Raw genomic sequence first — 12,298 nt, 5'->3', positions numbered from 1 at the left:
CTGTCGGACCAGGTGGAATCCTCACATTTGACCTAGTAGAGTGTCAAATGTGAGGATTTGACCTTGCTCTCTGGGGCAGAAAGCAGATCTTGGGTTCTGCGGAGTTGGGACTGTGGGGCAGCTGACAACAGCTGCCAGCCTGATGCCCTGGGAGTGGGGCTGGGAAGAGAGTGAGCCATCAAAGCCCGACCTCGGTGTGTGCAGGGCCCCTTCGCTGTCACTTCTTTGTGCTGAGGGTCATTGAGTGGAGTGTGCAGGGAGCTGTTCCAGGCCTTGGTGTAGAGTTCTGTTCAGTCAGACCTCACCACGGCTCTGTGGTGGAGGTTCTGAGAAAACAGGTGGGAGGGGTTATGTAGCCCTCACACTTTCAGTTTACCAGTTCCTGGTCTTAGGTCACATACAAAACCAGGACTTTGACTATAAGTCTTTAAAGAAAAAAATAAGAGTCCTTTTGTGGCCTGACAGGTCATATGGTACTAGACTCCAATTTTCTCTTAACGACTGTCTCCATTACAGAATGTTCTGTTTTGATGGGCTCTTTCTTGGAACAATAGGGTCGTGTGGGCAACATTTCTGTTTGAAATCTACCTTCTGTCTGGTGGTTCTGCCACCTGACAAAGTAAATAAAGAAGTGGAACCTCAAGTTCCTTTCGCTTGGCTTGGGTAAGAGTGCTGAAGGTGCTGGTAGTCCCAGGGACTGTTGGAGGGGAGGGATCCTCCTAGACCAGCCAGGGCAGGAGCCAGCTCTTGTTCTAAGGATGTGTCAAGTGGTCTGTGTCATCCAGGGAAGTAAAGGATAGCCTTCTCTCTTGTAAGTGTCTCTGTAGAGAGTAGGATGCGATTGCTGGATGAGGACATTTGGGGAAGCGGTGCTATCTGAGAATGCTCTGGAACCAGTTTACCAGTTCCTCTGACCGTGAAGTCGGCTGCAGCTGAACCTGTGCTGATGCAAGGAACTCTGAAAGGTGCTCCTGGGCTTTCATTGTTGAGTATTGTTCCTTAAAGTGCATGGATGACTGATAGAAGTGCAATAAGTTGTTTTTTTTTTTAATTTAATGTGTATCTGTTTTAGTCAGCTTTTTCACTCTGTGATTAAATGATCTGACCAGCGGAACTATAAAGGAGGAAAAAAATTTTGAGGGCTCGCGGTTTCAGAGGTCCTAGTCCACAGAAGACCAGGTCTGTTCCTCGGGGCTCGAGGTGAAGCCCAACACCCTGGTGGAGAGTGTGCAGAGAGAGGCAGTGCACACGACGATCAGGAAGCAGAGAGAGACTCCGTTTGCTGGATACAAATATATAACCCAAAACCACAACCCAGAGCCCACCCCTCCACCACACCCTGTCACTTCACTCACCACTCAGTCAACCCCTATCAGGGGATTAATTCACTGAGTGGGTTAAGACTCTCACAATCCAGTTGTTTCTCCTCTGAACCTTCTGTGTTGTCTGACGTGAGCTTTGAGGGACACCTCACATCCAAACCATAACAGTAGCAAAGGGTACTGATAAAGCTCGTGAAGCAGATGGCCAATCCAGAGTAACCCAATTTTATTTCAAGTATCAGTGGTAATGTAAACAGAGTTCTCAAGTACTGGTCTGTAAAATTGGTGAGATGAGCATAAAATAAGGGTAGTTTTTTTAAATCAAAGTAGAACATCCTCAATCCTAAGATTATGGCCTGCTTTTTGTTTGTTTGTTTTTTAGTTGAAGTTGGATACAGTACAATAAAATGAAATTTATTTATTTATTTTTATGTGGTGCTGAGGATGGAACCCAACACCCCGCATTTGCTATGTGAGCGCTCTACTGCTGAACCACAACCCCAGTCCATGGCATGCCTTTTTTTAAATATTTAAAAAAGTCCTTCTTGGGGCTGGGAACATAGCTCAGTTGGTAAAGTACTTGCTTTGCATGCACAAGACCCTGGGTTCAATCCCTACCACACACACACACGCACACACCAAAAAAAATTCTAAAATCAAGATGATTGTAGACAGTGGGTTTATCTTGTTTCTTGCCTTTTCTCCCTTGTGTCTCCTTTTCTTTTTCCCTTTCCCTTTTTTGCTTGGTAAAGCTAAAAGGTTGGTAGCCCCATTAGGTCTCTGAGTTAAAAGAAGAAAGCTTCGAACCTGCACATCTGCAGATCCCCGAGTCTTATACCACTGAGCTCAGCTGACCCTGGACAGGCCCTGGCCATGGTGAGGAACAGAGGGGCAGTTCTTGTCAGGAGACCTGGCCTGTCTTGTTCCTGTTTGGAGGTGACATCCTCACTGAACTGTTTGGTAATTTAGGTGCACACACGATGTCGGCTTCCTTGTCATCTCACATTTCAGAAGTTGAGATTAAGTGAGCAACAGAACGACTCTGTTTGCCTGTGGTTCTGGAGACTGACCAAGACCTCCCACAGGCTAGGCAAGTGCTCCACTTCTGAGCTGCACCTCTAGCAACTGGGGTTAATTTTGGTCTTTGTTGTATAAGATTCGGTCTGTCCAGGTGTGGTGGCACACGCCAATGATCTCAGCAGCTTGGGAGATCAAAGCAGGAGAATCTCATGTTTGAGGCCAGCCTGGCAACTTAAGGAAACCTTTACTCAAAATAAAAATTTTAAAAAGGGGTGGGGAGTGAAGCTCAGAGGTACAGCACTCCTGTGTTCAATCCCTAGTTCCTCAAAAAAAAAAAAATGTTCTGTATTTAAGTCCTCAGGAATCTTTGACTGAATATAAAGTGTATGACCTAAGCCTACCCTGAAGGGAATTTCTGATTCAGAGACAGCATGTGTGTCCCAGGGCCTGTGGTATCAGCATTTCACAGCATCCAGTCCTTGTCCTCAGTGGAGCAGCACAAAGGTGGACTCTCAGTAAGTCTGCAGGTGGCAATGCCAGCGAGACACCCCCACCCTGCCCCCTGCCAGTGGGAAAAGCAAGTCCGCCACTCACACTGCCAAGCCTGACAGGTGTTGGGACAGACTCATGCACCAGTTCATGGTACTAGAAGACAAGTATGGGTCATGGGATGGCCTGGTGTCTGGGGTTTACTCCCAAATGGCCCAGCAGGACACAGTCTGAGCAACACCAGGTGGCCAGGTCTGACTGCTGCAAGGTGAATGGGCACTCAGGGTTTATCACCCTTACACTGTTCTTGCTAGTTCGGATATTTATGAAATTCCCAAAATAAGTTAAAAATGAAAGAATATGTAAAAATCGAAAGAAACCCCAGGCCACCTAAGAACAGTACTGAGGTAGAAATTCCAGTTTCACCCGCTGGTTCCTTTCCAGGAATGTGCTCAGCAGCCATTGGCCCCTGCCACAGCTGTGGAGAGGGAAGCCCTCTAGCTGCACCCTTGTCCTGTTGGGGGGTAGGTCTGCTGGGGGCATAGAGGCTCAACAGGTAGGGTCCAGCTACGAGTCCAGCACTGCTGTTCTCCCACTGTCCTCCCTGCACCTCGGGGCAGGGCAGAGCGGTCGTGCTTGCAGGTGAGTCAGAGCAGCTCCTCTCCCTCGTGGAGGTCCTGGAGTCTGCGTTCTGACCATAGTCCTGTGGCCCATGTTGTTTGGTGTGTGCGTTTAATCACATCGATATACTGTGCTGTGGGCCTGATTCTGTTTTCTGTGAGTCTTCCGTGCTGCCCATGTAATCTCTAAGTGTGTGTGGTTTTCACGTGTGTGCTGCATACTCTTGCCGCTGGAGGGGCCTGCCAGGCCAGGCAGGGACGTGGTCCTGTGACCAGAGCCAGCCCTTTGCTGCCTGAAGTGTGGGGCCTCTTGCATTCACCTGCTGGCCTTCTTATCATCTGCCAACTCCAGAGGTGTGGACTGAGAATATATCATCTTTTTCCCAAAGAATGAGATTTTAATTTATTTTATCTTACTTTTTAAAGTTTCAATACTGATTCATGTTATTATGTTTATTCTTTTATTATGTTTATTTATTTTTTTTGTTTTGTTTATTTGCACTGATGGTGATTTCTAACTTAACTGAATAGCATAGTTGGTTTTAGTTTAAACCTTATATCATGATAAGTATATTTGAAACATGAATACATTGTTTTATAAAGTGCTACTATGCCTCACAAATTTTTTCCAAAACTAACATTTTTGTTATCCAGTTGTAAATATTTCTTTTGTGTGTGTGTGTGTGTGTGTGTGTGTGTGTGTGTGTGTGTGTGTGTGTCTGGCACTGGGGATTGAATCCAGAGGCACTCTAATCACTGAGCTGTATCCCAGCTCTTTGTAAATATTTTATTTTGAAACAGGGTTTCCCTAAGTTGCCCAGACTGGCCTTAAGCATATCCTCCTACCTCAACATCCCAAGTGTCTGGGATCACAGTTGTGTATCATCATACTTACTGTTTTTTTTTTTTTTTTTTTAAGAGAGAGTGAGAGGAGGGAGAGGGAGAGAGAGAGAGAATTTTTAATATTTATTTTTTAGTTCTCGGAGGACACAACATCTTTGTTGGTATGTGGTGCTGAGGATCGAACCCGGGCTGCACACATACATGCCAGGTGAGCGCGCTACCGCTTGAGCCACATCCCCAGCCCATACTTACTGGTTTTGTCTTTCATGATTTTGCTTTCTGAGGTTTCAGCTACCTCAGCTACATGGTCAACTGTACTCTAAAAATACTAAATGGAAAATTCTAGAAATAAACAATTCATAAGTTTTAAATCGCTTCCCATTCTGAGTAGCATGATAAAGTCTCATTCAGTTTAGCTCCATCCTGCCCAGGACATGAATTTCCCTTTAGTCCTGTATATCCACACTGTGCATATTACCTGCCCATTTTTTACTTAGAGCATCCCAGTTATCAGATTGACTGTGGTATCAAAGTGCTTGTGTTCAAGTAACCCTTATTGTACTTACTAATGGCTCCAAAGTTCAATAGCTGTGATGCTGGTAATTTGCATATTCCAAAGACAGCTGTAAAATGCTTCCTTGATATCGTCTCACATCACAAGAAGCAGCAGCATAAATACAGTAAAGATATGAATAAGTTAATACAATAAGATATTTGGAGACAGACCACATTAACATAATTTTTATAGCATATTATTATAGTTCTATTTCATTATTGTTCATCTTTTACTGTATCTAATTTATAAATAAAGCTTCCAAAAGTATGTGTATAACCAGATGCAGTGGCACACACCTGTAAGCCCAGTGGCTGGGGAGACTGAGACGGGGATCAAGAGTTCAAAGCCAGGGGCTGGGGATGTGGCTCAAGTGGTAGCGCGCTCGCCTGGCGTGCATGTGGCCCAGGTTCGATCCTCAGCACCACATACAAACAAAGATGTTGTGTCCGCCGAAAACTAAAAAAAAATAAATATTAAAAAACTCCCTCTCTCTCTCTATCTCTCTTACTCACTCTCTCTTTAAAAAAAAAAAAAAAAAAAAGAGTTCAAAGCCAGCCTCAGCAAGAGCAAGGTGCTAAGCAATTCACTGAGACCCTGTCTGGGGGTGTGACTCAGTGGTCGAGTGCCCTTGAGTTCAATCCCCAGTACCCACCAAAAAAAAAAATGTTTATGGATATAGGAAAGAACACAGTACATATAGTACTTGGTACATTTGCTGGGCATCTTAGGCTGTATCTTCCATGAATAAGGAGCCACTATTGTCTTTAGTTCCAGGCACATGGGATTTTTAAAAAGTTTTGATCAGATAAATTCACACTCTAACCTCTATTCTGTACCATTGGTCTACAAGCCTATTTTGGTGCCAGTACCATGCTACTTTTGTTAGTATTGCTCTGTAGTGTAGTTTAAGATCTAGTACAGTCATGCCACCTGCTTCACTCTTCTTTTTTTTTTTAATATTTATTTATTTTTTAGTTTTTCGGCGGGCACAACATCTTTGTTTGTATGTGGTGCTGAGGATCGAACCCAGGCTGCACGCATGCCAGGCGAGCATGCTACCGCTTGAGCCACATCCCTAGCCCTGCTTCACTCTTCTTGCTAAGGATTGCTTTAGCTCTTCTGGGTCTCTTATTATTTTTCCAGATGAATTTCATGACTGCTTTTTCTATTTTCTATGAGGAATGTCATTGGGAGTTTGATTGGAATTGCATTAAATCTGTTTAGTGCATTTGGTAGTGTGATCATTTTGACAATATTAATTCTGCCTATCCAAGAACAAGGGAGATCTTTCAATCTTCTAAGATCTTCTTTAATTTCTTTCTTTATCACTCTGTAGTTTTCATTGTAGAGGGCTTTCACCTCTTTCGTTAAGATGAATCCCAAGTATTTTATTTTTTTTGATACTATTGTAAATGAGGTAGTTTTCCTCATTTCCCTTTCAGAGGATTTGTCACTGATATACAGAATTGCCTTTGATTTGGGTGTTGATCTTGTATCCTACTACTTTGCTGAATTCATTTACTAGTTCTAGAAGTTTTCTGGTGCAATTTTTTTTGGGGGGGTCTTCTGGGTATAGAATCATATTTTCCGCAAATAGTGCTAATTTGAGTTCTTTTTTACCTATCCATATCTCTTTAATTTCTTTTGTCTAATTGCTCAGGCCAGTGTTTCAAGAACTATATTAAATAGAAGTGATGAAAGAGAACATCCCTGTCTTGTTCCAGTTTTTAGAGGGAATGCTTTGAATTTTTCTCCATTTAGAATGATGTTGGTCTGGGGCTTAGCGTAGATATCTTTTACGATGTTGAGATATGTTCCTGTTATCCCTAGTTTTTCTAGTATTAGATCAATGGTACAGAATAGAGGACACACAGACTAACCCACATAATTACAGTTACCTTATATTTGACAAAGGTGCCAAAAACGTACATTGGACAGATGGTGCTGGGAAAACTGGAAATCCACATGTAACAAAATCTCTCTCTCACCATGCACAAAACTCAACTTCAGCTGGATCAAGGACCTAGGAATTAAATCAGAGACACTGCGTCTATTAGAAGAAAAAGTAGACCCAAATCTCCATCATGTCGGATTAGGCCCCAATTTCCTTAATAAGATTCCTATAGAATAAAAAATAAAATCAAGAGTCAATAAGTGGGATGGATTCAGACTAAAAAAGTTTCTTCTCAGCAACAGAAACAATCAGTGAGGTGAATAGAGAGCCTACTAATTGGGAACAAATTCTTACCACACACATGTCAGGTAGAGCACTAATCTCCAGGATGTACAAAGAACTAAAAAATCATAACACCAAAAAAAAAATAATCCAATCAATAAATGAGCCAAGGAACTGAACAGATACTTCTCAGAAGAGGATATACAATCAACCAACAAATATATGAAAAAATGTTCAACATCACCAGCAATTAGAGAAATGCAAATCAAAACTACTGTTAAGATTTCATCTCACTCCAGTCAGAATGGCAGCTATGAAGACTACAAACAAAAAATTAGTGTTGGCGAAGATGTGGGGGAAAAGGCACACTCATACATTACTGATGGGACTGCAAATTGGTGCAGCCAATATGGAAAGCAATATGGAGAATCTTTTGGGAATGAAACCACTGTTTGATCCAGCTATCCCACTCCTCAGTTTATACCCAAAAGACTTAAAAACAGCATACTACAGGGACACAGCCACACCAATGTTTATAGCAGCACAGATCACAGTAGTGAAAACTGTGGAACCAACCTAGATGCCCTTCAATAGATGAATGGATAAAGAAAATGTGGTATATATCCACAATGGAATATTATTCAACATTAAAAGAGAATAAAATCATGGCATTTGCAGATAAATAGATGGACCTGGAGAATATAATGTTAAGTGAAATTAGCCAATCCCCCCAAAACAAATGCCGAATGATTCTTTGATTTAAGGATGCTGATTCATAATATGCTGGGAGGATTAAATGAACTCTAGATAGGGCAAAAGGGAAAGGGGGAGGGAATGGAAGGGAGGGGGCACAGAGGTAGGAAAGACGGTGGAATGTGAAGGTCATCATTACCCTAAGAACATGTATGAAGACACAAAGGATGTGACTCTACTTTGTGTACAACCAGAGATATGAAAAATTGTGTTCCATATATGTAATATGAATTATAATTCATATTGGGTCTTCTGGATCATATGTAACAAATTAAGAATTGTCATATACAACAAATTAAAATTTAAAAAAAATCAAAAAATTCACACTGTAAAATTCATTCATCTTAAGTATACATGAATGGGCATGGTGGTGTGCGCCTGTGTTCCCAGCACTTGGGAGGCTGAGGCAGGAGGATCATTTGATTCCAGGAGTTTGAGTTTAGCCTGGGCAACATAGCAAGAAACTGTCTTATAAAAATAAGAATAGGAGGCTAGGGTTGTGGCTCAGCGGTAGAGTACTTGCCTAGCACTTGTGAGGTCCTGGGTTCGATCCTCAGCACCACATAAAAATAAATAAAGGCATTCTGTCCATCTACAACAACAAAAAATAAGAACAGAATTCAGTGAATTCAAAAAATTGTCCAACCATCACCACAATCGATTTTAGAACATTTTCATTATCTCCAAAGAAGCCTCTTTCCCTTATCAGTGATTTGTATTTCTCCCCAGTTCTCCCCCGCCCCCGGCTGCTGGACAACCATGAGTTTGCATTTTGTCTCTACAGGTGTGCCTGTTCTAGACCTTTGTATAAACAGCGTCATACCATACATGGTCTCTTGTGTCTGACTTCTTAGTGTCATGCTTTCTGGCCCATCCATTTGGGATATGTACCTGAACTTCCTTTCTTTTTGTTCCTAAATAATGCCCCATTGAAGGAATATCCCACATTTCATTTAGCCACTCATTCCTCAATGGTCTTTTGGTTTGACTCTATTCTGGCTTTTATGAATAGTGTGAACATTTGTGTATGAAGCTCTGTATGGACATGTGTTTTCTTTTCTCTTGAGGACATAGTGGAACTGCGGGGTCCTATGCTAACTTAGGGTTGATCATCTGAGGAACTGCCAGACTTTTCCACTGCAGTTGCCCATTTTGCATTCCTACCAGCGGTATGTACAGGACTTCTAATTTCTCTACGTTTTCCCCAACACTTGTTATTGTCTTTCTATTTTAACCTTAAATTTCAGGTCTTTGATCTGCTTTGAATAAATTTTTATATGAGGTAAAAAGTAATTTTCCACCTCTTCTGCTTATGAACATCACATTTTCCCAGCACCATTTGTGGAAGGACTGCCAGTTGTAAACCCTTGGACCCTTGTAAACAGTGGGTTGACCATCTCTGTCTGCTCCTCTTTCTTGACTCTCAGTTCTACGCCTGTGGTCTGAGTGACTGTCCTTGGGTACTCGCCACTCTGTCTGATGACTGCGGCTCTGTATAAGACTTGGATGGGGAAGGGTGAGTCCTCCAGCTCTGCCTTCACCTTCAAGGCTGTCCTGTCTGATTTGGGTCCCTTGTATCTCTGTAGATTTTAGAAACAGCTTATCTGTTCACACATAGGAATTTTAAAAATATTCATTTGTGTATTTTATTATGTTTGGAGAAAACAGTCTTTTGGAAAATGAACTTTTGGAGTGATTGAGGCATCCTTTATTGAAGCGGTTTGTGTTTGTAACTGTTACGTGGGGTAAAGAGTTGTATCCTAGCCGGGCGCAATCGTACACACCTGTAATCCCAGCGGCTCAGGAGGCTGAGGCAGCAGGATCGTGAGTTCAAACCCAGCCTCAGCAAAAGTGAGGCGCTAAGCAACTCACTGAGACCCTGTCTCTAAGTAAGATACAAAATAGGGCTGGGGATGTGGCTCAGTGGTCGAGTGCTCCTGAGTTTAATCCCTGGTCCCCCCCCCAAAAAAAATTCATATTCTGTTTTGAGGTGTACTTCGTATCTCCTAAAATACCAGTTACATTCTTTTTTTGAACTCACTAATAACATTTACATTTTTAACTGCAACTGTAAAAAAAGATCCCTTGTACCCTTTGAATTGGAGGAAGCACAGGGGAAACATTTTGCAGAATTAAGAGTAGAATATCCCAACCAGAAATCAACCTTTGTACAGTCCACTGACTTCATCCAGACTGCCCCAGTTCTACCCATGTGCTCATATGTATGGTGTGTGTGTGGGGTATATATGTGCATATGGGATGTGTGTGTGGTGTGTGTGTGCATGTATATGTGATGTGTCTGTGAGATGTATGGTGTGTGCACGTGTGTGGATGTGGATGTGCAGTGCTACATGGCTGTCAGTCATGTGGGCCCAGGCCTCTGCCATCGTGGTCAGGACAGACACAGGATCTCTCATGGCACCTTTTAGAATCACACAAGCCTCCCTCTTGTCACCCAGCCTCCTCCTTCCACGTCCCTGGCAATAAATAATCTGTCCTGTTTCTGAATTTTTATTATATCAAAAATGTTATGAATGCCCTGGGCATGACAATACATGCCTACAGTCCCAGGAACTCAGGGGGCTGAGGCAGGAGGACTGCATGAGCCCAGGAGTTTGAGACCTGCCTTGGCAGCAGAGTAAGAACAAAGAGTGATGAAGGCAGCCACGCAGTGTGTGACCTTTGGGGCTGGCTGTGCTGCTTGATGGCAGGGCGTGTGTGCATTGTTCTTACGTATTGCTGAGTGGTTTTCCAAGGTGTGTGTGTACAGTTTGTGTCAGCGGCTATATGTTGAAGGGCTTCTCTACTGACTCCCGCATTTTTTTAAAAATATTTTTTTAGTTGTAGATGGACACAATACCTTTATTTTATTTTTTATTTGGTGCCAGAGATCGAACCCAGTGCCTCACACATGCTAGGCAAGCGCTCTACCACTGAGCCCCAGCCCCAGCACCCCGACTCTAGCTTTTGACTATTACAGATGAAGCTGTTGTGAACGTTCCTATGTGGGTTTTGTGTGTGTGTGTGTGTGTGTGTGTGTGTGTGTGTGAACTTAAGCTTTTATTTCCCTAGAACCAATGCCCAGGGCCAAGACAGTTCTTATGTATGGATTTCTGTCAGTTGCTCCTTCGTAGAGGTTGAAGAATACTGTAAGGTTGTTGTGTTTATGGTAGTCATGTCTTGTCTTCCATCTCTCTCCTCTGCCTGGGGGTAATGTTCATCATGCCTCAGTTGTTATGTTTCTGCTACTCCCAGTTTTTTAAAGTGGATCTTTTGGGGAGAGTAATTAGGCAAGAGAAGGAAATAACAGAGAGAAGAAGAGGGAAAGAAGTGAAATTATTACTGTTAGCAGATGATATGATCCTGAACTTAGACGATCAGAAAAGCTCCACCAGAAAAGTGGTAGAGCTGATAAACAAATTCAGTCAATATCAGGACACAAAATCAACACACAAAACGAGTAGTTTTTCAGGAGCCATAGCACACCCTGTAATCCCTGCAACTCTGAAGATGGAGGCAGGAGGATAGAGAGTTCAAGACCACCCTCAGCAATAGAGTGAGACCCTGCCTCAAAAAAAAAAAAAAAAAAAAAAGCTGGCTGGGGATATAAAACTCAACCATAGAATGCTCCCTGTTTTCAATCTTCAGTACAAAAAAAATCTAATTTAAATAAATAATTTTAAAATAAAGTTATGGGGAAAAAAAGCCAAGCATGGTGACATACATTTGTAATCCCAGCAACTCAGGAGGCTGAGGCAGGAGGATAGAGTTCAAAGCCAATCTCAGTAATTTAGTGAGGCCCTAAGCAACTTAGTAAAACTGTGTTTCAAAAAATAAAAAGGGCCGATTCCCTGGTACCAAAAAATAAATAAATAAACAATCAGTAGTTTTCCTCTACACCAATTATGAATTTGCTGAAAAAAAGAAATCAGGAAAGCAATCCCATTTCTAAAAAATATGATAAAATAAAATACCTAGGATAAACTTAATGAAAAAGGCAAAAGATCCTTACAGTGAAAACTATGGAACACTGAAGAAAAGAACTGAAGATGACTCTAGAGGGTAGAAAGGCCTTTTATGTTCGTGGATAGGCAGAATTAATATTGTTAAAGTGGTCGCACTACCAAAAGTGTGATTCAGTCATTCCCCATCAAAATACCTGGGCTGGGGTTATGGCTCAGTGGTAGAGCACTCGCCTAGCATGTGTGAGGCACTGGGTTCAATTCTCAGAACCACATATAAATAAATAAGGAAAATAAATGTCTATCAACAACTAATAAAAAGAAATACCAGCTGCATTCTTTTGTGGGGGGGTGCTGGGGATTGAACCCCAGGGTCAGTTTGCCACTGAGCCACATCCCCAGCACTTTTTATATTTTATTTTGAGATGTTCTCACTAAGTTGCTTAGGGTCTCACTAAGTTGAGGAGGCTGACCTCAAACTTGAGATCCGCCTTCCCCAACTTCCCAAGTTGCTGGGATTATAGGCATGCACCACCATGCCTGGCACCAGAGACATT

The 12,298-nt window shown here is 42.3% G+C and overlaps 1 protein-coding gene across 11 annotated transcripts in view; it reads left to right on the top strand.

The window, feature by feature from the left end:
• Window positions 1-12,298, top strand: part of Ppp6r2 (protein phosphatase 6 regulatory subunit 2) — a 96,657-nt gene that overhangs the window by 38,781 nt on the left and 45,578 nt on the right. For 3 of the 11 annotated variants that reach the window (XM_013362718.4, XM_040276290.2, XM_078052308.1), the window contains exon 1: window positions 4,479-4,502. The exons of 3 other annotated variants lie outside the window; for them this stretch is intronic. The gene's annotated coding sequence lies outside the window, so the exon portion shown is untranslated. Of the gene's footprint in view, window positions 1-4,450; window positions 4,503-8,927; window positions 8,949-12,298 lie in introns of those variants that run through there. 5 more of the 11 variants (XM_078052315.1, XM_078052307.1, XM_078052310.1 and 2 more) reach the window with 5 other exon arrangements.

This window comes from Ictidomys tridecemlineatus, chromosome 6 (genome assembly GCF_052094955.1).
Source record: "Ictidomys tridecemlineatus isolate mIctTri1 chromosome 6, mIctTri1.hap1, whole genome shotgun sequence".
In the NCBI taxonomy this organism is placed as follows: domain Eukaryota; kingdom Metazoa; phylum Chordata; class Mammalia; order Rodentia; family Sciuridae; genus Ictidomys; species Ictidomys tridecemlineatus.
This window is presented reverse-complemented; position numbering and strand designations above follow the sequence as displayed.